Source organism: Equus asinus, chromosome 2 (genome assembly GCF_041296235.1).
Source record: "Equus asinus isolate D_3611 breed Donkey chromosome 2, EquAss-T2T_v2, whole genome shotgun sequence".
NCBI lineage: Eukaryota > Metazoa > Chordata > Mammalia > Perissodactyla > Equidae > Equus > Equus asinus.
The window spans coordinates 48,597,532-48,620,253 of record NC_091791.1 but is presented as its reverse complement, the minus strand read 5'-3'; the positions used below and the strand labels follow the sequence as shown (position 1 = coordinate 48,620,253).

The window sequence follows — 22,722 nt, the reverse complement described above, 5'->3', positions numbered from 1 at the left end:
CAACCTTGTGAAATTTCAGTTGTACATTATTGTTTGTCAGTCATATTGTAGACATACCACTTCACCCTTTGTGCCCACCCCCCAACCCCCTTTTCTCCTGGTAACCACTAACCTGTTCTCTTTGTCCATGTGTTTCATTTCCACATATGAGTGGAGTCATACAGAGATTGTCTCTCTCTATCTGGCTTATTTCACTTAACATAATACCCTCAAGGTCCATCCATGTTGTTGTGAATGGGATGATTTTATCCTTTTTTATGACTGAGTAGTATTCCATTGTATATATATACCATGTCTTCTTTATCCAATCTTCATCTGATGGACAGTTATGTTGCTTCCATGTCTTGGCTATTGTGAATAATGCTGCAATGAACGTAGGGGTGCATGGGTCTTTTTGGATCGCTGATTTCAAGTTATTTGGATAGATACCCAGTAGTGGGATGGCTGGGTCATATGGTATGTCTATTTTTAATTTTTTGAGGAATCTCCATACTGTTTTCCACAGTGGCTGCATCAGTTTGCATTCCCACTAGCAGTGTATGAGGGTTCCTTTTTCTCCACAACCTCTCCAACATTTGTTATTTTTTGTTTTGGTTATTTTAGTCATTCTAATGGATGTAAGGTGATATCTTAGTGTAGTTTCAATTTACATTTCCCTGATGATCAGTGATGATGAGCATCTTTTCATGTGCCTGTTGGCCATCCATATATTTTCTTTGGAGAAATGTCTATTCATGTCCCCTGCCCATTTTTTGATTGGGTTGTTTGATTTTTTGTTGTTGAGTTGTGTGAGCTCCTTATATATTATGGAGATTAACCCTTTGTCAGATATATGATTTGCAAATATTTTTTCCCAATTGGTGGGTTGTTTCTTTGTTTCAATCTTGTTTTCCCTTGCCTTGTAGAAGCTCTTTAGTCTGATGAAGTCCCACTTGCTTATTCTTTCTATTGTTTCCCTTCTCTGAGAAGACATGGTGTCTGAAAAGATCCTTTTAAGACTGATGTCAAAGAATGTACTGCCCATATTTTCTTCTAGAAGGCTTATGGTTTCAGGTCTCACCTTTAAGTCTTTGATCCATTTTGAGTTTATTTTTGTGAATAGCATAAATGAGTGGTCGATTTTCATTCTTTTACATGTGGCTGTCCAGTTTTCCCAACACCATTTGTTGAAAAGACTTTCTTTTCTCCATTGTATGATCTCAGCTCCTTTGTTGAAGATTAGCTGTCCATAGATGTATCCTTATATTTTTATATTAATGAATTTATATTATAAGAATGAATTGCTAATTTCTTAGTTCTGGAAATGTATTACCACTATCCATATCATTGTACAACATTGCAAATGTACTTAATGCCATGGAATTGAACACTTAAAAAAGGTTAAAATGTTAGATTTTATGACAATTAAAAAAAAAGGACAACAGCTACAGAAGATAATAGAGAAGATTAACAGAACCAAAGCTGGTAGACCTTTGGCAAGACCAATCAAGGAAAAGGAGAAAAGATACAAAAAGAAAAAAGAAGAAAAACAAAATGAAAAAGGAGATATAACTGTAGATACAATAGCAATTTAAAAAATAATAATAACTTTGTTTGGGTTCTGGTTTGAACAGATTACCTGTTATAAGACATCTTTGAAATGAGTGGAGGTAAGTGAACACCGACTAGTATTGAAAACAATTAATGATTTATTGTTAATTGTGCCAAATGTGTTACTGATGTAGCATAGTTATATATATTTTTTAAAAGGCCTCAGTTTTAGTAATAAAAGATAACATTTAAGGAGGAATTTTTATGATGTCTGAGGTTTGCTTGAAAACAATCCAGAAAAAAAGAGTAGTGGGCGGTATGTGGAATGATAGTGGTAGACTGTGGTTAACTGTGGAAGTTGGTGATGAGTACGTGGAGTTATATTCTTCTTTCTGCTTTTGTATTTATCCAAAACTTTCTAAAATAAAATTTAAGCAAAATAATAAAAAACATTAAGAATAACTTTAAAAAGTTGCATATTTCTGTGCTTTTGGGGTACCTTCCCCCACCTCCCTGAAGATAAAGACGAAGGGAGACAGACAGAACTCATTCATATTCAGAATGTTAACATTCAATTTCATGCTTAAAATAATTGTTCCTTTGGGTGAAACTCCTTGGGCAAAGCTTTTGAAGTGCATTTTAAGGGAAAATATATTTAGTTTTCATCAAATGCTTCCATTTCAATGATAATTTCCTGGCTTTGTGCATCAATTGGAGACGGAAAAGCTACTTGAGGGAAAGGAGCTGTTGAAAATTAGTTGGTAAATTTCCACAAACAGTTCTTTTGTGGAAAACAGAATGAGCAGGACAATACTCTTGACTTTAAAATGTTTGAAATGCCTTAGCTTGTGGCATTATCTTAACCATGATTGGAAAAATAAATCGACTTTATTCTAACTTTTTCCACATGAATCTTAAGTAGGAATGTACTTAGTGCTTGCCTTGGCAGGAGGTAACTTTCCACTGGCCCCTGTGGTAGGCTGAATAACGGCCCCTGAAGGCATCCAAGTTCTAACCTGGGAACGTGTGAATGTTACCTTATATAGCAAAAGGGATTTTGTAGATGTCTTTAGGGATTTTGAGATGGAAGATTATCCTGGATTATCACTAGAAGTGGACCCTAAAAGTCCACAAGTGTCTTGATAAGAGGAAGGCAGAGGGAGATCTTTTGATAGTGGAGAAACTGAAGTGAAGATGGAGCAGAGAGAGATCTGACAGAGAGGCACAAGATGATGTGATGATGGAAGCAGAGACAGATTTGAAGATGCTACTGCTGTCTTTGAAGATGGAGGAAGAGGTCATGAACCAAGGAATGCAGCTCTAGAAGCTGGAAAAGGAAAAGAAATGGATTCTCCCTCAGAGCCTGTGGAGGGAGTGAGGTCCTGCCAACTTGTTGAAACTGATTTTGGACTTCTGGCCTCCAGAAGAAGAGAATAAATTGCGTTGTTTTAAGCCACCAAATTCGTGGTAATTTGTTATGGTACCATAGGAATCTAATACATCACCCCAGCTCTTTCTCTTATGAGAATGACCAGGGAAGTGGCCTGGAGGGCCTGGCACTTGGCTTGTGTTTCAGAAGCACATGAAGGTGAATACCAGGGTTTGATTGATTCTTTGCGGGCACAGGTTGTACAACAGAATGAGAGGTGTGTTATGGTGGTTCCCACCTTAACCACAGAGGCTGTTTACATGTTCCACTTTGTTATTCTGCCTGATCCTCTGTTCTCTAAATCCCCTGGTTCTGAAAGTGGGATTTAGGGATTAGAGGTACAGATGAGTACTTCACTGTAAGGTGCTAGAAGCAACACTAGCTGAATAAGGTAGACATCAGTTGGTGAGCCATGGTGGCCCAGAGCGGGGTGTTGGAGACAAAGTGGGCGGAGGACGTTGTCCATGTCGGTGGACGGTGGCGGTGGCTCAGCATGGGGTGTTTGAACTTGAATGGGTAGAGGAGTGTGACTGCACAGGTGTGGGAGTGATATTGAGTGAAAGAGACATTGGGAGATTGGTTACAGTAAAGAGAATTGATCAGTATAGTAAGGTTAACGTTACCAAATCTCTATTAAGTTATAGATATTTCCATTATCCCAGAAAGTTTCCTCATGCCCTTTCCTAGTCAAGTCCTGTCTCTGCCCCCCAGAGGCAACCAGTGTTCTGATTTTTTTCCACTAGAAATTAGTTTTGTCCATATTAGAATTTTATTAAAAATTCATATAAATTTATAAAATACAAATTATGAACTCTTTCTTTTAGGTCTTCTTTCATGCAGCGTAGTATTTTTGACATTCCTCCATTTGTTGTGTGTATCACTACTTTGTTCCTTTTTATTCCATTGTGAATTATAGTATTCCATTGTATGATTACACCATAATTTGTTCATCTGTTCTTCTGTTGATGGACATTTAGTTTCCTTTTTTCTCATTTGAATAAAGTTGCTATGAACAAAATTTGAATAAAATTCTTGTTTCTTTGGGTATGTACCAAAGACTGGAATTGCCAAGTGATAAAGAAGAGGTATATTTAGTTTTATAAGAAGCTGCCTGACCATTTTTCAAAGTTGCAATATTTTACATTTCTCCCAACAAAGTATGAGAGTTCTCATTGCTTGACATTTTTGCCAACATTTGATATTGCCAGTTCTACTCATTTTATCCTTTCTGGTGAGTGTATAGTGCTAGCTAATGGTGGTTTCAGTTTGATTTGTCTGGTGACTAATGATATTGAGCATTTTTTTCATTGGGTTGTTTGTCTTTTATTTTTGATTGTAACAATTTTTTTACCTAACCAAGACACCAGCTCCTTGTCGGTTGTATGCTTTTGTACCTTTTCTCCCAATCTGTGGTTTGCCTTTTTTTCCCTTCTTCTTCTCCCCAAAGCCCCCCAGTACATAGTTGTATATTTTAGTTGTGGGTCCTTCTAGTTGTGGCATGTGGGACGCCGCCTCAGCATGGCCCGATGAGCAGTGCTAGGTCTGCACCCAAGACCTGAACTGGCAAAACCCTGGGCAGCTGAAGCAGAGCGCACAAAATTAACCACTCAGCCAAGGGGCCAGCCTCTGTGGTTTGCCTATTAATTTCCTTTAACAGTATCTTTAGATGAGCAGAACTCTTAAATTTTGATAAATTCTAATTTTTCAATTGTTTTTCTCTTATGCTTATTTTTTCCTGTGTCCTAAGAAATATTGACCTATCTCAAAGTCACAATGATATTCTGTGATTTGTTTCTTATCCTTGCCCGCCTGCATGTCTTTCTTTCTTCCTTCCTTCCTTCCTTTCTTTCTCTCTCTCTCTCTTTCCTTCTTTCCTTCCTTCCTCCCTCCCTCCCCCTTCTCTTTTTCTCTTTCTTTCTTTCTTTCTCTTCCTTCTGTAGGGGACCTGGAAATGGCCACCCCAAGATATGTCTCTTTGGCATCAGGATTATTTGAGGCTGATTACTTTTGATAAACTGGGACAGGGAAGGAGGCTCTGAGGAATGAAACTTGCCCTTTGTTAGGACATATTTACATTTGTAAGGTTAATCTCCATCTGTAAAAGGTGCCTCCCTCTCTGTACCAGGAAGAAGAAAGGAGATGACCTTCTCTCTAGAAACTCTTAATCAATACCAAAGGCAAGGACTTAAATCTGCATTTTATTGTGCTTGTCTGGTAACCTCCTGTAGCTGACTTCCCTCCCCCTCCCAACGTTGGCATTTCTTTAAGGATTAAGCATCTTTCCTTAGGATAGGAACTGATTGCTGTGCTCACCTGTGACCGCCCAGCTCTAGACAATAGACTTGCCTCCCTGCTACGCCCACTGAGATAGCAGACCACTACAGGCTGTGTCCGTCAAGCACTGTGCTGACAGGGCAATCTTGTGACTATTGTGGGAGGGACATTTCAATCATATGTGAAATACCCTGTTTGGGGGTATATAACCACTCTGTGCACCCCACTTCTTCGGTGCCCTTTCTTCCTTCGGGAAGAAAGGCCCCAGGCCATGGTTCCTCATAAAGCTTTGTTTAATTTTCTCTTGCTATTCTGTCTCATGTGAATTTAATTCGTTCTCCGGCCAGACGAACCCACATTTGGGAAGAGGAAATGTCTTCCTTCCTTCCTTCCTTCCTTCCTCCCTCCCTCCCTCCCTTTCTTCCTTCCTTCCTTCTCTCTTTACCTCTTTCTCTCCTTCCTTGCCTTATTGCACTGATTAAGGCCTCGAGCACAACGTTGACTAGAAGTGAGGGAGAATATCCTTGCTTGTTCCTGGTTTTAGGAGGGAAACTGTCACTCTTTCACTATCAAATATTACATCAACTGTAAGTTTGTCATAGATTTCCTTATGAGGTTGTGTGAGGTCCTAGTTTTCTGAGGATTTTTGTTGTGAACGAGTGTTGAATTTATCAAGTGCTTTTTCTCTGTCTAGTATGATGATCATATAGCTTTTCTCCTTTATCCTAAAAAGATGAATTATATTGATTTTTTAAATAGTTGGAAATGTATACAGTACAATTCAATGTACAATTCAACTGTTTTCAGTATATTCACAATGTTGTGCAAACATCACCACAATGTAATTCTGGGACATTTTCATCATCCCAAGTAGAAACTCTCTGCCCATTAAGCAGTCGTTCCCATTTCTCCTTCCCTCCAGCCCCTGGCAACCACTCATCTATTTTCTGTCTCTATGGATTTGCCTATTCTGGACATTTCATATAAATGGAGTCATATAACGTGTGATCTTTTGTGTCTGGTTTCTTTCACTTAGCGTATTTCAAAGGTTCACTCATGTTGTGGCATGTATCCGTAGTTAATTCCTTTCTATAATAGTCCAGCGCATATACAGTAGTTCTCTTTTGTCTGCAGAGGATCCGTTCCAAGACCCCCAGTGGATGCCTGAAACCTCAGATAGTTCCAAACCCTATTGATACTATTTTTTCCTGTACATACATACCTATGATAAAGTTTAATTTATAAATTAGGTACAGTAAGAGATTAACAACAATAATAAAGCAGAACAATTATAACAATACACTGTAATAGCTGTTACTGTAGATCTTAGAAATCTCAGCACATGATTTTTTTACTTACCTTTAAATTGGAAACTTTTACGTTTTTACTTGAAGGAAGCACATTACAGCTTCTCTTTGGCATAGCCGAATTGCCAGCATCACTACTCTTGCACTTTGGGGCCATTATTAGTAAAATAAGATAAATTAAATAAAATAACTTGAAAGTAAGCACTGCGATGTCTCAACAGTTGATCTGATAACTGAGATGACTAGTAAGTGACTAATGGCTGGGTAGTGTATGCAGTGTGGACTCGATGGGCAAATGGCTGATTCATATCCCAGGCAGGACAGAGTGGACGGTGTGAAATTTCATCATGCTATCAAAATGGCATGCAATTTAAAACTTATGAATTGTTTATTTCTGGAATATTCCATTTAATATTTTTGGATCATGGTTGACCTTAGGTAACTGAAACCAAGGAAAGTGAAACCGTGGATAAGGAGGGAATACTGTACCATATTTTCTTTATCCATTCACAGGCAATGGATATTTGAGTTGCTTCCATGTTTCGGCTATTATGAATAATTCTGTTACGAACATTCATGTATGAGTTTTTATATGAGCATACGTTATCATTTCTCTTGGGTATATATCTTGAAGTGGAATTTCTGGGTTACATAGTAACTCTACATTTACTTTTTTGAGGAAACTTCTAGAAATTACATAGCTGCAGCACCATTATTCCCACCAGCAGTGGTGTCTTAGTGCTTGCCCTAAAGTTTGCAGTACACATTTCCAACTAATCCAAGTCCACTTTCAGTAACTCTAGACCACTTTATGGGTAGTGCCGCTGCCCTATAACTGAGTATTCCTAATTCCTTCCTCCCATCTCTTTTAACATTGCTATCATTCATTTCACTTGTCCATAAGCTATCACCGCCCAATACATTGTTGCCAGAATTATATTAAACAAACTGCTATGTTTAGATCAGTGAAGAATATGAAAAAGGGGCCAGCCTGGTGGCTCAGCAGTTAAGTTTGTATGTTCTGCTTTGGTGGCCTGGGGTTCGCCGTTTTGGGTCCTGGGTGTAGACCTATGCACTGCTTATCAAGCCATGCTGTGGCAGGCATCCCATATATAAAATAGAGGGAGATGGGCATAGATGTTAGCTCAGGGCTAATTTTCCTCAAAAAAAAAAAAAAAGGAATATGAAAAGTAGGGGCCAGCCCACTGATATAGTGGTTAGGTTTGTGTGCTCCACTTCAGTGGCCCCGGGTTTGTGGGTTCGGATCCTGGGCACAGACCTATACACTGCTAATCAAGCCACGCTGTGGTGGTATCCCATATAAGAAAAATAGAGGGAGATTGGATCAGATGTTAGCTCAGGGACAATCTTCCTCAAGCAAAAAGATGAAGATTGGCAACAGATGTTAGGTTAAGGCCAATCTTCCTCACCAAAAAAAAAAAAGAAGAAGAAGAAGAAGAAGAAGAAAAATAAAAGATTTTGTTTTATCTTCATTTGTTACTTCTCTAATGCTCTTCCTTTCTTTATATAGATCCTAAATTCTGACACATATTTTCCCTGTCTCTGAAGAATTTCTTTTAGCATTTCTTGCAAGGCAGTTCTATTGGTGACAGCTTCCCTCTGGTTTTGTTTGTCTGAGAAAGTCTTTATTTCTCCTTCACTTTTGAAGGATAATTTCACTGGATACAGAATTCTAGATTGGTGGATTTATTTCTTTCAACAGTTTAACTATTTCACTCCATTCTCTTCTTGCTTGGAGTTTCTGAAGAGAAGTCCAATGTAATTCTTATCTCTAATTCTCTGTAGGTATGGTGATTTTTTTCCTCTGGCTATTTCCAAGATTTTCTCTTGGTCTTTGATTTTCCATGGTTTGAATATGATATACCTAGATGTAGATATTTTTGGCATTTATCCCATTTGGTGGTCTCTGAGATTCCTAGATCTGTAGTTTGGTGTCTATTAATTTTGGAAAATTCTCAGCCACAATTAATTCAAATATTTTTTCTGCTCCCTCTCTCTTTCTTCTATTTCTGATATTCTAACTATGTGTACATTCCTTTTGACCAAGAATAATTGACCTACAGTTCTTGGATATTCTGTTCTATATTTTTAATTCTTTCCTCTTTTCACTTAAGTTTGGAAAGTTTCTATTGATGTATCTTCAAGCTCACTGACTCTTTCCTCAGCCATGTCCAGTCTATTCATGATTTCATGAAAGGCATTCTTCATTTCTGTTGCAGTGGTTTTGTTTCTATCACTTCCTTTTAATTCTTTCTTATCCATCTTTCTAATAACCTTACTCATCTGTTTTTGCATGTTGTCTTCTTTTTCCACTAGAGCCTTTAGCATATTAATCACAGTTCTTTTAAATTCCTGGTGTAATAATTTCAAAATCTCTCCTATATCTGAGTCAGTTTCTGACACTTGCTTTGTCTCTTGAGGCTGAGTTTTGTCTTGCCTTTTAGTGTGCTTTGTAATTTTTTGTCGAAGGCCTGAGTTGATGTATTGGGTAATAGGAACTGAGGTAAATAGGACTTTAGTGTGAGGTAAATAAGACTTTATGTTTATCTGGCTAGGAGTTAGGTTGTGTTTAATATTTCCTATAGCTGTAGATGTCAGAGGCTCAATTTCCCCTAGTGTCTTTGCTTTTGTCTTCCCTGTTGTCTTTGGGTTTCCCTAGAAACTTCTTCTTAAACAGAGTCTGTGCCTTGTAACTCTCTCAGTTGTAATCTGTTGTTGTTACAATGGAGCCCTGTTAAACATAGTAAGGTATTGGAGAGGGAAACCATTCTATAATCTCATGATTAAATCTCACTGCTTTAGTGGGCCTGAGCTCCTGGGAAAAGTTTCTTAGCCCTTTTTTTCTGCCCTTATGTGAGACAGGAAGGCAAGAGGGGGCTGGAGCTGCCTAATTGCCCTTCTCCTAGGTCAGATAAGGCTCTGGTAAAGCAGCTTTCCTTGAGGGCCACCCTTTGTTATTGAGAATAGAATGCTCTAGGCTTATTTCAAAATGGTTATTCCTCCCGCCCCCACTGAACTGGGAGCAGGAAGCTGCTTTTTCTAGTCTTCATTGGGAATACCTGGTGGGGCTCCTGGAAGTAAAACTCACAAAAGTGTAGGAGCCTCTCTAAGATTGAATCCTTAGGGTCTTCTTTTTTTTTTTTTAACTCTGAAGCTCATCCACACTCGGCCTCCAGCAATTTGTCAACTACTGTCTAAGTGTTCCTACGAGTTTATAGCTCCAGTGCATTCTGCTCCTAGTAAGCTGTGATCTTATGTATTCACATGTCTCTCCAGTTTTCAGGGCAGTGGTCTGCCCTGTGACCTCAATTCTCTGATGGATCTAAGAAAAACTGTTGATTTTTCAACTTGTTCAATTTTTTTTTCTTCTTTTTCTTCTTCTCCCCAAAGCCCCCCAGCACATAGCTGTATATTCTAGTTGTAGGTCCTTCTGGTTGTGCTATGTGGGACGCCGCCTCAGCATGGCCTGATGAGCGGTGCCATGTCTGCACCTGGGATCTGAACCCATGAAACCCTTGGCCACCAAAGTGGAGTGCTCGAACCCAACCACTTGGTCATGGGGCCGGGTCCTGACATTTTTCTTGTAGGAGAACTGGGGAGATGACTTCCAAACTCTCTATATGTCGGAGCCAAACCTGAAGTCCAGTACATTGATTTTTGAATGTTAAATCAACTTTGCATTCTGCGGAAATATTTCACTTGGTCATGATTTATTCTTCTTTTTTTTAGTATTTCTGGATTCAATGTGCTAGTATTTTGCTCAGGACTTCTGTGTTCATGATGAATATTGGTCTATAGCTTTCTTGTAAATTTTTTTTTGCGTTTTTGTAATCAAGTTGGGGTGGATACCTTTCTGCTCTATTTTCTGAAAGTGTTTATGTAAGATTGGTATTATTTCCTTTTTAGTGTTTGAAACAACGCACCTATGAAGTTCTTTATTCTTCTGTTACTCCTTTCCTGCCTTCTTTGGATGAATTCATATTTTATTATTATATTTTATTTCATGTATTGATCTTTAGCTGCATATTTTTTAATACTTTTAAGGGGCGCTGTATACCAGAAATTACAATGTAATCTAAGTTATTGCAGTCTATCTTCAAATAATATTATACTACCTCATGAACAGTATAAGAACTTTAAAATAGTCTTTTTCCAGTTCCCTTTTACCCATTTTATTCTTGTTGTCTTATTTTTTACTTTTAGATATGCGATAATTCCCATAATACTTGGTTGATATTTTTTAAAGCAGTTTATCTTAAAAGAGTTAAAAATATGCACATATACACATACTTTGCCATGGACTTTGCATTTTCCTGAAGATTTAGGGTTAAATCTGTTATCACTTTCTTTCAGCCTGAAGAACTTTTAACATTTCTTGTGGCACAGGTCTGCTGGAGACTAATTCTCTCTGCTGTTGTCACTCTGAAAATGTCTTTATTTCACCTTCCTTTTTAAATGATATTTTATCCTGATATAGAATTCTAGGCTGAGTGTTTTTGTTTTTCATTTATCACTTTAAAGATGTTGTTGCATCGTCCTGTGTCCTTCGTTGTTTCAGGTGACATGTTGGCTATTATTTATATGGATTTTACCCCGTATATAATGTGTCTTCTTCTTTTTGAACTCTGCTTAAAAGCAGAAAGTCTACTGTAAAGGTTACTACTGGGTCTGGCCCTGTGGCCTAGTGGTTAGGTTTGGCGTGCTCTGCTTTGGCAGCCCCGGGTTCAGTTCTGGGCATGGACCTACACCACTTGTTGGCAGCCATGCTCTGGCAGCAACCCAAATACCAAATAGAGGAAGATTGGCACAGATGTTAGCTCAGGGTGACTCTTCCTCAAGCAAAAAAAAATGAGGAAGGTGGGCAACAGATATTAGCTCAGAGTGAATCTTCCTCAGCAAAAAACCCCCAGAAAACAAAAAGTTACTGCTTATCTTTATTTTTTTTCAGCAGTCTGAATACTGTGATTGAATACGTGTGATGTTTATGTTTATCCTGCTTGGGATCATGGAGCTTAAAAGTTCTGTGGATTGATACCTTTCATCAATTTTGGAAAGTTTTCAACTATGATCTTGTCAAATACATCTTCAAATAGTTGTTCTGTCATATATATTAAACTACGAAGTTTCTGGGTGGTTTGAGATACAACCAAAGGGAACTGAAACAGACATTGGTACCCAGGAATGGGATGCTGTTTCAATAAACACCTGAAATATGTAGCACTATTTTTAGGGTTGGTTGGTAGTGGGAGGTTGGAAAAATGGTGAGGAAACTGTTATAGAATACTAAAAAATGGTGATCCATTTGATGAAATGGTCATTTGAGGTATCTTGGAAGACAGACAATGAACTTAAAGCTTGGATTTGGGCAAGGAGATCTCTCAGTGAAATTTTGAAAACATCATCTGCTTCTATTTAACTGCATATAAGGTAGTACAAGAAAGGAAGAATCAAAAGAACTGACGAGAATGCAAGCAGAATTTATAGGAAAAATTGGGAGACTAAGACTTACTGGATTGGAAAATAAAATTGTTTCTCATCTCCAGCTTCTGCAGTCAGTAACAGATTCTCAGAGTAAGATAATGTTGAGGGGGGTAAACATCAGACTTGGGGTGCTGCCAATAAGTGTTGGCCTCAGAGTAAATTCCAAGTCAAGAAAGTGGCTGTATGACCTTTTGCTGACTTCTGAATGAATTAGGGTGTTACCGAATATATCTTCTCTGCTGTACACAAGGGTTTGTGGGAATCTTAAGGTCATGATCCACAGCAGTCTGATATAGCAATCCTTCCAAAGTCTAGAGATAGGGAGACACCTAGAAGAATTGTTCTCACAGAATGGCTTTGGCTACAGGGAGTAAAACAAATGAAATACATTGGAAACCCACAAAATTTTTGAGAAGACTGTATGAGCAGGAGTGCCATTTGCCTGGACTAAAAGGGATTGAGCAGTACAGAAGGTTAAAAGGCTTCTGGGCCCCTAACTTTCTCTATCCAGGAAGCAGGCTAAATTTTTTCTCTCAAAGAGCGTGTTTTCTAGTGAGCTCTCTAGAAGTGGCCAATGAGGATGATAGAAAGGAAGGACATCCTAGAGAGTGAAGCCAAGATCCAGGATAACAGTGAACTAGGAAGCCACTTTCAGGGAATATAACCAGGGTTAAACCAAGGAATATTTACTACTCCTAAAGTGGAGGGACCTGGAAACATTTTCCCAGCAGGATTTCAGACTTGCTGTCTATCAATGACTGTTACGTGCTTCTCATTTCCCCCCTTTTTGAACTGGAGTGTCTGTTACGATTATCCTGTCCTTGCTTCACAATTGTACGCTGTTTTTGTGAGGGCGCTATATTACCTTCTTCATTCATAGGTTTCTGGACCAAGAGGACTTGGACCCACATCTATCACATGGAATTCCAACCTGATATTGTGTTTGATAAAACTTTTGAGGGTCCTGGGCTGGGAATGAGCATACTTTTCAGATGGGTGAGCATGAATAATTCTTGCCTGATGGTGGAATTGTGGTGGATTGTATTAGTGACTACAGTCCTTCACTCCTCCCTGTATTCATGCCCTTTGTCATGTAAAACTTGCAGTACCCTCCCACTCTGACTCTGGCTTTGGTCATGTGACTTTCATAAATGTGGTGGAAATGCCAGCCTGCCACTTCTGAGCTTAGCTTTTTAAAGATTTTGCTTAACGCACTTGCACTCTTTCATCGCTGCCGTCACCATGACAAGGTCATTCCCAACTTGGTTCACTGCTCCCAGGAGAAGGATGAAGTTACACCGAGCAGAGCCAAACCACATGAATGAGTGAGAAGTCCAGCCAACATCTTCCACGTTTAGCCTGGATCAGCAGAACCTCTCAGAAGTGTGAAAAATACGTTTGTTGTGTATCGTTGAGACTTTGCGGTTGATTGATATACAGCAATTTTGTAGCAAAAGCCAACTGATAAAAGGAGTGTCCTGAGAGTTTAGAACAGTCTTTTTGTAAATTCTGAGAAACAAACCAATTGTAATTTCCAGGCACATGCAGTGCACATCTAGCAATTTTGTGCATTTGGAAAACAATCTCCCTTCCCTAATATTTTTTCCTGTTGATTTGCTGCAGGGCTTGAAATTCTACCATTTGGTCTAAGGCACTGCCTTCCTGTAGTCTTCTGTTAAAATAAAAACGCCCCATGGAGGGGCCGGCCTGGTGGTGCAGCGGTTAAGTGCACACATTCTGCTTCGGCAGCCCGTGATTCCCCAGTTCAGATCCCAGGTGCGAACATGGCAACACTTGGCAAGCCATGCTGTGGTAGGCATCCCACATATAAAGTAGAGGAAGATGGGCATGGATGTTAGCTCAGGGCCAGTCTTCCTCAGTAAAAAGAGGAGGATTGGCAGCAGATGTTAACTCAGGGCTAATCTTCCTCAAAAAAAAAAAAAGAAAAGCCCCATGGAAAGAGTAACATATTAAGCCATTATCAGCAACTATTACACATCCATTTATCAGATAACCCAGCTGAAAGAAACAGTATACAGAGTTGGCTTGTGAGCAAGTGGACATGCCAGGAGGAGTTGGGCACAGTGTGGAGAGGTGGGCAGAAACTGAAAATGAATATTGTGACTTCACAGTTTTTTCTTAAGGTCTACCCTATCGCAGGAGTTAATTTAATGAATCAAATAATATTATATATAATTAGAGATACATAATATAAGACATTACGTATATATAATTATATATATAAAATGTCATTTAGTGTAACTCTTTCATTTTATAGACAGTGAAACTGAATCCAGTGACCTGGAAACGCTGGTAAGAGACAAGCAAACTCCTGAGGCACTGGCAAGCATGTTTCAGCAGTGGTGTGGATTTAAAAACAGCAGTTTTTCCCTCAGTTCTTCAAGATATGGCTATAACATAGATTTGTAGTGTCTATTTTTTTTGCTTACTGAATTTTACTCTTTTGTTATTTTCTTGGGCACTGCCATTGTTTTCTTTCTTAACTGTTCAAAAGCCTATTAGCTGGGGTGTCGTCTACTTCACCAGCTCAGATCAGAAATGACGTTGTACTCAGGTTGCTGATGGTGAGGGACATGAGGTGCTCTGACTGGGCCTGCCTCACTTGGTCAGTCAGAGGAGATGTCATGAGAACTGTCATCCTTCTGGCATGGGTCCACTGCCTGGACGCCTTCTGCCATTTTTGGCCAAAGATCAGGTTAAGGGTGTTCACTGTAGTTTCCTAGGCTGCTTATGAGGGTATCTTTCAGCCTCTCCGAGCAGAGGCAAATGACTGAGCTGTGTATAAAACAAGAATCACAAATATTGACAAAACAGGTAGTTTTTCTTCCTTCAACAAATTCTGTTCTATTTTCTGCCTAAATTAATATTAAGGCATAATTGAATCTTACCCACACTGATTTTTCAGCCATCACCTGGTGAAGTCCCTTTCTTTGAACAATTCGTACATCAGAGCAGTGGGGATAGCATCCTTAAGCCCCATGGTCATGACCTCAAGATTATTCCCTTGGTGGCCAATTGACTTTCCCCCCCTTTTTAAAGCCAACATGATATAAAATGATGACGTTAAATGAAAACATTTACTTTCTCATTTGGGCAGAGAGAGAGGCTTAATTCTTTCATGAATAGAATAATTACAGGGTAGCAAGCATACAAAAATTCATGTGATATTAGACAGAGGAAGATGAAGGACTGAAGAATTGCTCATATTTTTGTTTCCTCCATTTCTCTTAACGTGGGCCAACAGACCAGCCTAGACCATGTGGCACTGTGCTCTCCTACTGAATGTTTTTCACATCTAGGTGTTCCCAGATAAAGGAAGCTTCATCATACAGCAATGGTCATGGTCTCAGCTGGCTGGAACAGATTGTCTAAAGACTCCCTGAAACATCACCGTTCCATGCTATCTCTATAATCTAATTCAATTTAGCTTAACAAGCATTTCTTGTCCACTGTTTGAGTTTAATACTTGGCTAGTGCAGGATGAGCAATAGCAGCCTTGACATAACTTAATAGACAGGAGTAAGGTTAATGATGTTACATAGGAAGTATCATGTATTTTTTGCAGAATTAGAGAATTCATTTTCAGTTGGACCCCAATTGGGCTGTAACTGCCCCGTAAAGTCCTGACATGCCAAAGAACACGGAGAGAGTGGCATTGAGTTTAAAGAACTGCAACTTCAGACAGACAAACACATGTCATCACTAGACTTGCAAGTGAAGTAAGCAGGTCACGTTTACAGGGAATAACAGGGGAAGAAAAAACACTAATAGGGACTCTAAAGAGAACTTTATGTATCTGTGTGTTCAAAGACTAAGAATTATGTGCAAAGAATTACAGGGAAACTGAAACAGGAAAATGCCCTCCTCACACCAAACATCATCGGAAAAGACTTAGAAACACAGAAAGTGATAAGAAGAATAAGGCACGGGGGCAACAAGCTGGACCTGAGCAGAGACACAGATCACAGACATCTTTATTGGATCCATCATTAGGAGGCACTTGAAATTGATGTCCTATTCGTTATCGTCATCGTCATCATCATCATCACCATATTGACTTAATCAGTACTTACTGTGACTCAAGCTCTGTGTTAAGTGATTTATGTGTTTTAGTTTACCTAATTTTCCAAAGAACTCTGTGAGATAGGTCCTCTTATGCTGACTTTACAGATGAGGAAACTCGGAGGTGAGTTACTTTTCCCAAGATCACGTAGCTGGTATGTAGTGGAGTCATCACCCAACTAGGTTGTTCTGCCTTAAGATCTTAATCATCACACCACATGGGCTTACCCAATAAATACTATATACAGATTCCATTTCACTGTTTGGACTCATCCTTCCCAATAAATCTGTTTGTCATCTTCTGTTTCAGAATTAAATATGCCATCCAGGTATATTTATGTAAGACACTCTTAATGAAGGGACACTTTCTACCCATCGCACTCAGAATTCCAGTAACTAGAGTTGATATAAACAGACTTTTTTTATGGAATGGTCTGTTTCCAAAGCTTAATTCTTTCTGGATATGCTGCTATTATAGTCTTTATTACGATAATTTGAAGCCCCTTTCCACTCAAAAAAGAAACTACTAAGGCAAGCTTGTAAAATCAATCACAAAGGCATCTCTTCTGTTGAAGCAATAGAAATGGCCTTTTTTTTTTTGCTGAGGAAGATTCACCCTGAGCTAACATCTGTTGCCAACCTTTCTCTTTTTTTGCTTGAGGAAGATTAGTCCTGAGCTAAGATCTGTGACAATCTTCCTCTAATTTGCATGTGGATCGCTGCCACAGCATGACTGGTAAGTGGTGTAGGTCTGTGCCTGGGATCCAAACCTGCAAACCTAGGCCGCTGAAGCAGAGGGCACCAAACCTAACCACTATGCCACGGGGCCTGCCCCTAGAAGTATCTTTTAAGGTGAGAATGCATTGAAAATCTTCAACACTTTTTCTTTACTGCTTCTTTTTTGGCTGGTTGGAATCATCATTACCATGTTCTGGGTTTTCTAGAAAGAACTACCTTGTATTAAACCATCTTGATAGCAGGGTTCTTGCTGCATCAGCAATGACAACCTGCCAGATGGTTCTGTTCTGTGTAGAATGCTGTTGCCAGCTTTTTTTTTAATCATCATTTTCTTCTAGAGATTTTTCTTTCTCTGAATAAAAAACATAAATCCTTTCCATTTGTTTTGTTGGCGTGATTATGAGTATGGTTTTGAATATATCATTTATATATGATTTTAGTAGGGTGATTATTTTTGGATCTTCATGTTAGAACTAGCAAAGCCTGTCTGATAATATAGGTCTTCTGGTTATTTCCCACCGCTTTCCCCTGCCTTTTTGTAATCTTACGTGTTTCAGCCAAAAAACTTCCAAAAATGTTCTTTTCACAGCATATTTTCCCTTTTGAATTTTAGCTTCCACTGAAGGTTCAGGGACAAAATGATCCACTTTTCTCTCTTTGTATTTTGTAAAAATGATGAAATTGCCTCTTCTTTACTTTGCCTGTCTAACTTTTCTCGTCTAGAATTTATCGTGTAGAAACAGATAGGTGTCACTGCTTTTCCCTTAGGTAACATTCAGAATATTCTTCATTATTTTGAGGGATAAAGAAGAGAAAGAAAAAGGGCTATGCATATCAGTGGAATTTGAAATGAATAGAAGCAATTGTTATCTGTGGGTGAAGCTAACTGTAGCCTTCCCAGAGGCAAGAGTTAAGTCTGTCCCATTTAACACCAATGACTCTATAATGTTTTATACAATTTACATGCAGATATGGATGTGCACTTTTTTTTTAATACAGTTTGGATAATTTACTCTTAGCGTCTTCTCTTTTCTCAGATTGTCTTTCTCTCTAGAATACAGTTCTGCCCACCCAAGGGCCATCTCACAATAGTAGGAATATATTTGGGGAATAACTAACTGCGCTGCTCTAGCCAAAGTTCTTTGCCTTTGAGATTTTGACAAAACTCAAAAGACATTTGCCAAAGGATGGACGAACCTCACTGAAACAGAGTACCTATAGATATTTCATGCAAATTGTGACTGAGGACTGCTGTGCCATCAGTGACCAAGGCACCCCATCTTCCCATCTCTCCCTCTCACTCTTCCTTAGACCACAGGCTCTCGACTGTCTGCCTCTTTCTCTATGTCGCTCCAATCTCTTTTTCTGCAGATTAATGTTTTCTATTTACACATCTGTCTGCAGCCAAACAGCGAGCTCAGTCCGAGTCACATGGCTCTTGAGTTCAATTACATTCTACCCACTGAGTATAGTTGGGATATCTCTTAATTTAAATTCTTGAGGAAGTATTTTGACTTAGCACTGGCTAGACAATGGATGACCTGGTCTTGGATCTAGTGTCTACTATTGATCCAGTCAATCATAACAATCCTACAATGGATAACATGTGTACTTTAGACTGCTTTGGGGTTAAGGACAGAGCAAGCCCATTTACAGACTAGACAAAGCAACGGGGACTGTGACTGGCTAATAAGATGAGTGGTTTTGAGAAGACCTATTTTTTTCAGACCAAATCACCCTTCTTGTTTAATTGATAAATAAAGTCAGCTGTGTGCATTAAGAAAAATACCTCATCGTATCTTTAACCTACTGGACTGACATTTCAGGCCCTTTCAGTTTCATCAAAAGCAGTTGTCTAGGATTCAATTTGCTTCCTCCCAATTTTATTGTTGGCTTTTTTATGCCTGGCTCCTGGCCCTCATGTTTCTTTCATATAGATATGGCTGCAACCCTCGTTGGCTCCAAGGCAGACCTGTTGGCTTTTCTGGATCCTTGGCATTTCCCAGCACTGCCCCGTGACTCTTTCTTCTTCTAGTGCCTCAGGGAGCCCATCCCACTTTAACTCAGATTTGCAGACCCCAACTCCAGTACTAGATTATATAGGTTAGTATTTGGACCCCCTTTGAGGTGTTGTTTGAATGTTTAACCTACTTATGTGGTTCTCCAGTTTCTTTCTAAGAAGCGTAGATGGAAACATTTTACTGGCAGAGCAGTTAGTTTCTTATAACTTTGTTGGTTATGTCTCTAAAGTAGGAGACATGCATGAAAACTAAATTAGTACTTAGATAGGCAGGAAGCAGGTAGGATGATTATGGTGAGAAATCTAGGTCAGCAAAGTCATCTCGTTGGAAGGGCATCCTAACCAGGAGGACATCTTTCCAGGCTAGAGATACTAGTTAATTGCACTTATAAATTCCTCGTGTTCAGATTTTTGACATTTTATCTTGGCTACCTTTGAGGCCTATATTAGACTTTTATAGGAGGTGCAGAGAAATCACTCACTTCAAAATTATGTTGCAGTCTTCTTGATAAATTCACCATTGGTCTTTCTATCCAAGGAGGACATTTAATAATAAATCTGAGTCTCTTAACAGCAATATCAAAGCGCTGACGCTCTTCCTGTCCTGCCCAAGATCTATGCCCTGACGCGGGATATTGTGTCACATCCTAATCCCAGCACACTGAGCAGTTATTCAGTTTCTACAGCAGCCTGAATGCATCACTTTATGAACCTTCAAAGTCAGAGTTACGAGCAGAATTGCTTAAGGAAGTTTGAGCATTCCGCCATCCCACACAAAATGATTTAAACCAAAGCCAGAAGGCAAAATTTGGGGACTGAGGTGAGCAATGATGAGGCATCCTCAACATTCCTCAGGTTGTCTTTTTCTACCTGCACTCAAGGAACTTGGCTAGACCCTGGTGGGCCAAGGATGGGGAGGACCACGTAGTTAAGTTGCTACGTCACTTTTGGTGAGCTGCTTGGTCTCTCTGGAGCTCCACTTCCTCAGGAAAACGCAAGTGTTGGGTAAGATTACTAGTTCTGAGCTCAGGCAGTGGGTTGCTTGGGTATACTGTGATTGGTTGCAAAGTGTGTCATAGGTAATTTGTTACAGATTACACTGAAAATAGTAAGGTTTGGGAAACAATTTTATTTTATTTTATTTTTTTTAAAGATTGGCACCTGAGCTAACATCTGCTGCCAATCTTCCTTTTTTTTTTTCTTCTTCTCCCTGAAGCCCCCCAGTACATAGTTGTATGTTCTAGTTATGAGTCCCTCTGTTTGTGCTATGTGGGACGGTGCCTCAACATGGCCTGATGAGCGGTGCCACTATCCACACCCAGGATCTGAACCAGCGAAACCCTGAGCCACCGAAGCGGAGTGTGTGAACTTAACCACTTGGCCATGGGGCCGGCCCCCAATTTTATTTTTAAAGGGTGAAATCAAGGCTGTTCCTATAATATTATCCCTCTCATTTGCTTACATCAAGGTATGTTTTCATGAGTAAAACACTAGAAAGGTATGTTAATTTCCTAGGACTGCCGTAACAAAACATCACAAACTGAGTGGCTTACAACAACAGAAATTTATTGTCTCACAGTTCTGGAGGCCAGACATCCAAAACCAAGGTGTTGGCAGGGTCACGCTCCCTCTGAAACCTCTAGTCTGCCACTTGGTGAATCATGAATCCTAAATAGCATCAGCAACATCAACAGCCAGTGGGGAGCAGTCCAGGTGCTTGAGAACAACCAGCCAATGTGGGTATTTGCTTTTATGGAGACCCAGATATCTCTTGAAAAATCAGTAAAACAGTCTAGATAGTCAAGGACATTGTCTCTTCTGACTTCTGGATTATTTTGTGGGGGTCTTTCATTTGGCTTTTGGGGCCCAACTCTCCCAAAGCTGTTTAGACAACCTTACTGAAGTGATCCCGGGAAACGGATCTATCTCAACGGAAAGTTTTCCAGAGAGTACATTTTCCTTACGATCCATTCCAATTGGAGACACTCCCACTCTCAGTAGTTTTCGTCCTGAATTTAGTATCTAATATGGTAGACTTGATGGGTTTTCCTCTGTTTGTGCTTAGAGGAAATAGTCAACTGTATTTCAAAGTCTTTAAGAAATGTGGAGGAATTACCTAATTTTATTGCAAATGCTCAACTAAATGCAATGCAGATTTTTCGCCGAGAGCTGCTGTGGGGCAGGTCGCGATCTTGGGCAGGGAACCGAGTGAACCAGGGTCTGGGCGGTGCCGAGCCAGGGAGCACAGGCCGGGGCTTCTCCGAAGACCAGGCACAGTGAACGAGCGTCTGCCACGGAAACTAGAGGTCGGGCCAGCGGGAATGGTGGCTCCGAGGTCGTGACGCATCTTCTCTCCCCCAGACCCTTTCCTGAGACTTCGCTGCACGGCTGCTCCCTGAACGAGCCCGGTGGCCGACAGTTGAGAGTTTTCGGTGGACTCAGCCCAGCAGAAAGATGCAGCCCTCGCTCCTGGCTGGCCGCTGCCCCTCCGCCTTGGTGGCCTCCTTGTTCGGTTCCGGCAGCCCTCAGCCGATGGCCTCTCACAGATCAGCAGCAAGTCTGTCTACCAGCAGCAGTGTGGCCGCCAGCAATAAGCTCATGATGTCCAGCAACCAGATCGCCACGGTCATCAATGTCTCGGTGGAGGCAGAGAACACCTTATACAAGGACATCCAGTACGTGCAGGTACCTGCGGCCAAGGCACCCATCACCGGCCTTTGCGACTTCCTGGGCCCTATGGCTGAGTGCACCCACCGTGTGGAGGTGAGCCTGTGGCTCTGCCTTGCCACCTCTGGAAACACCAGCCACCACCCTGCTGGATGCCCATGCCTGGGCGAAGCCGTGCCAGCCACCATCTTGCCCAGCAAACGGCTTTCGGGAGCAGCTCATCCACTACGAATCCCAGCTGTTTGGCAAGCACACTGCGCACATAGTCAACTCCCCGATGGGCGTGATCCCTGACGTCTATGAGAAGGAGGTCGGTTTGATGGCAGCCAAGCAAGGAGCCATCCTGACCAGTCCCGGCTCCGGCGGTGGGAGGCGCGGATCGGCCGTTGACGCTACACCAAGATCTGAACCTGAACATTCTACTTTAGTTGATAACAGAAAATCAGATGATGGCTTTTATAAGGGCAAGAAGAAAGGGAGGGTGACTGCAGTTTTTAACCTTATAATCCATATCTTTGAAGAATAAAGCTCACTAAATCTAAGATGGTGAAAATAAGTTTCCTACCCTGAGAGTGCCAGGGCACAACTGCTGGGGCCTGGCCAGAGAGGAGGTGAGGCAGGTGGTGCCCACTCAGATGGACGTGCCAGCAGCGCTCAGTGCCTGTGGCAGGCCTGGAATCCCACAGCTCTCCCCCAGGCCAACTACCCAGGAGCACCTCAGCCAGAATCTCACCTCATTCTTTAGAACCCAAAGCCAGAGCTTTAGGCTTCATGGCACCTCCCATACCTCTCACAGTAAGTGTAAACCTACCGGATAAGTGGCTTTCAAGTGGTGCTCCTGGGGTCTTGGGCGCTTCAGGCCACCCTTACCTCCACCTTCAACCAGAGTGGCCCAACACTGGGTTTCTAGATTGGATTTAGGCATAAGATAGTTTATGAAGAAAATATTTCATTATATAAAAATAAAAAAAAATTTTTTTGAGTGCTGTGCCAAATGGCAAGGTCTCAAGGTGCCTTTGGTGACCTCCCACCAGCCTTTGATGAAAAGTGGCCTTAGTCTCTTTCTCTGGAGCACATGCTGAGAGAGCAGGCCTGATGTCAGGCCTCAAGATTTCCTCTTACAGGCCTTGGCTCGGAAGGTTGGAGCTGTGAGCTGTCAGCTCTGTCACCTC

General features: G+C 40.6%; 1 pseudogene; it reads left to right on the top strand.

Moving 5' to 3' along the window:
* LOC106838739 (dual specificity protein phosphatase 18-like) overlaps nt 1-22,163 on the top strand; it is a 44,806-nt pseudogene extending 22,643 nt beyond the window's left edge.
* The last annotated feature ends 559 nt before the right edge of the window (nt 22,164-22,722 follow it).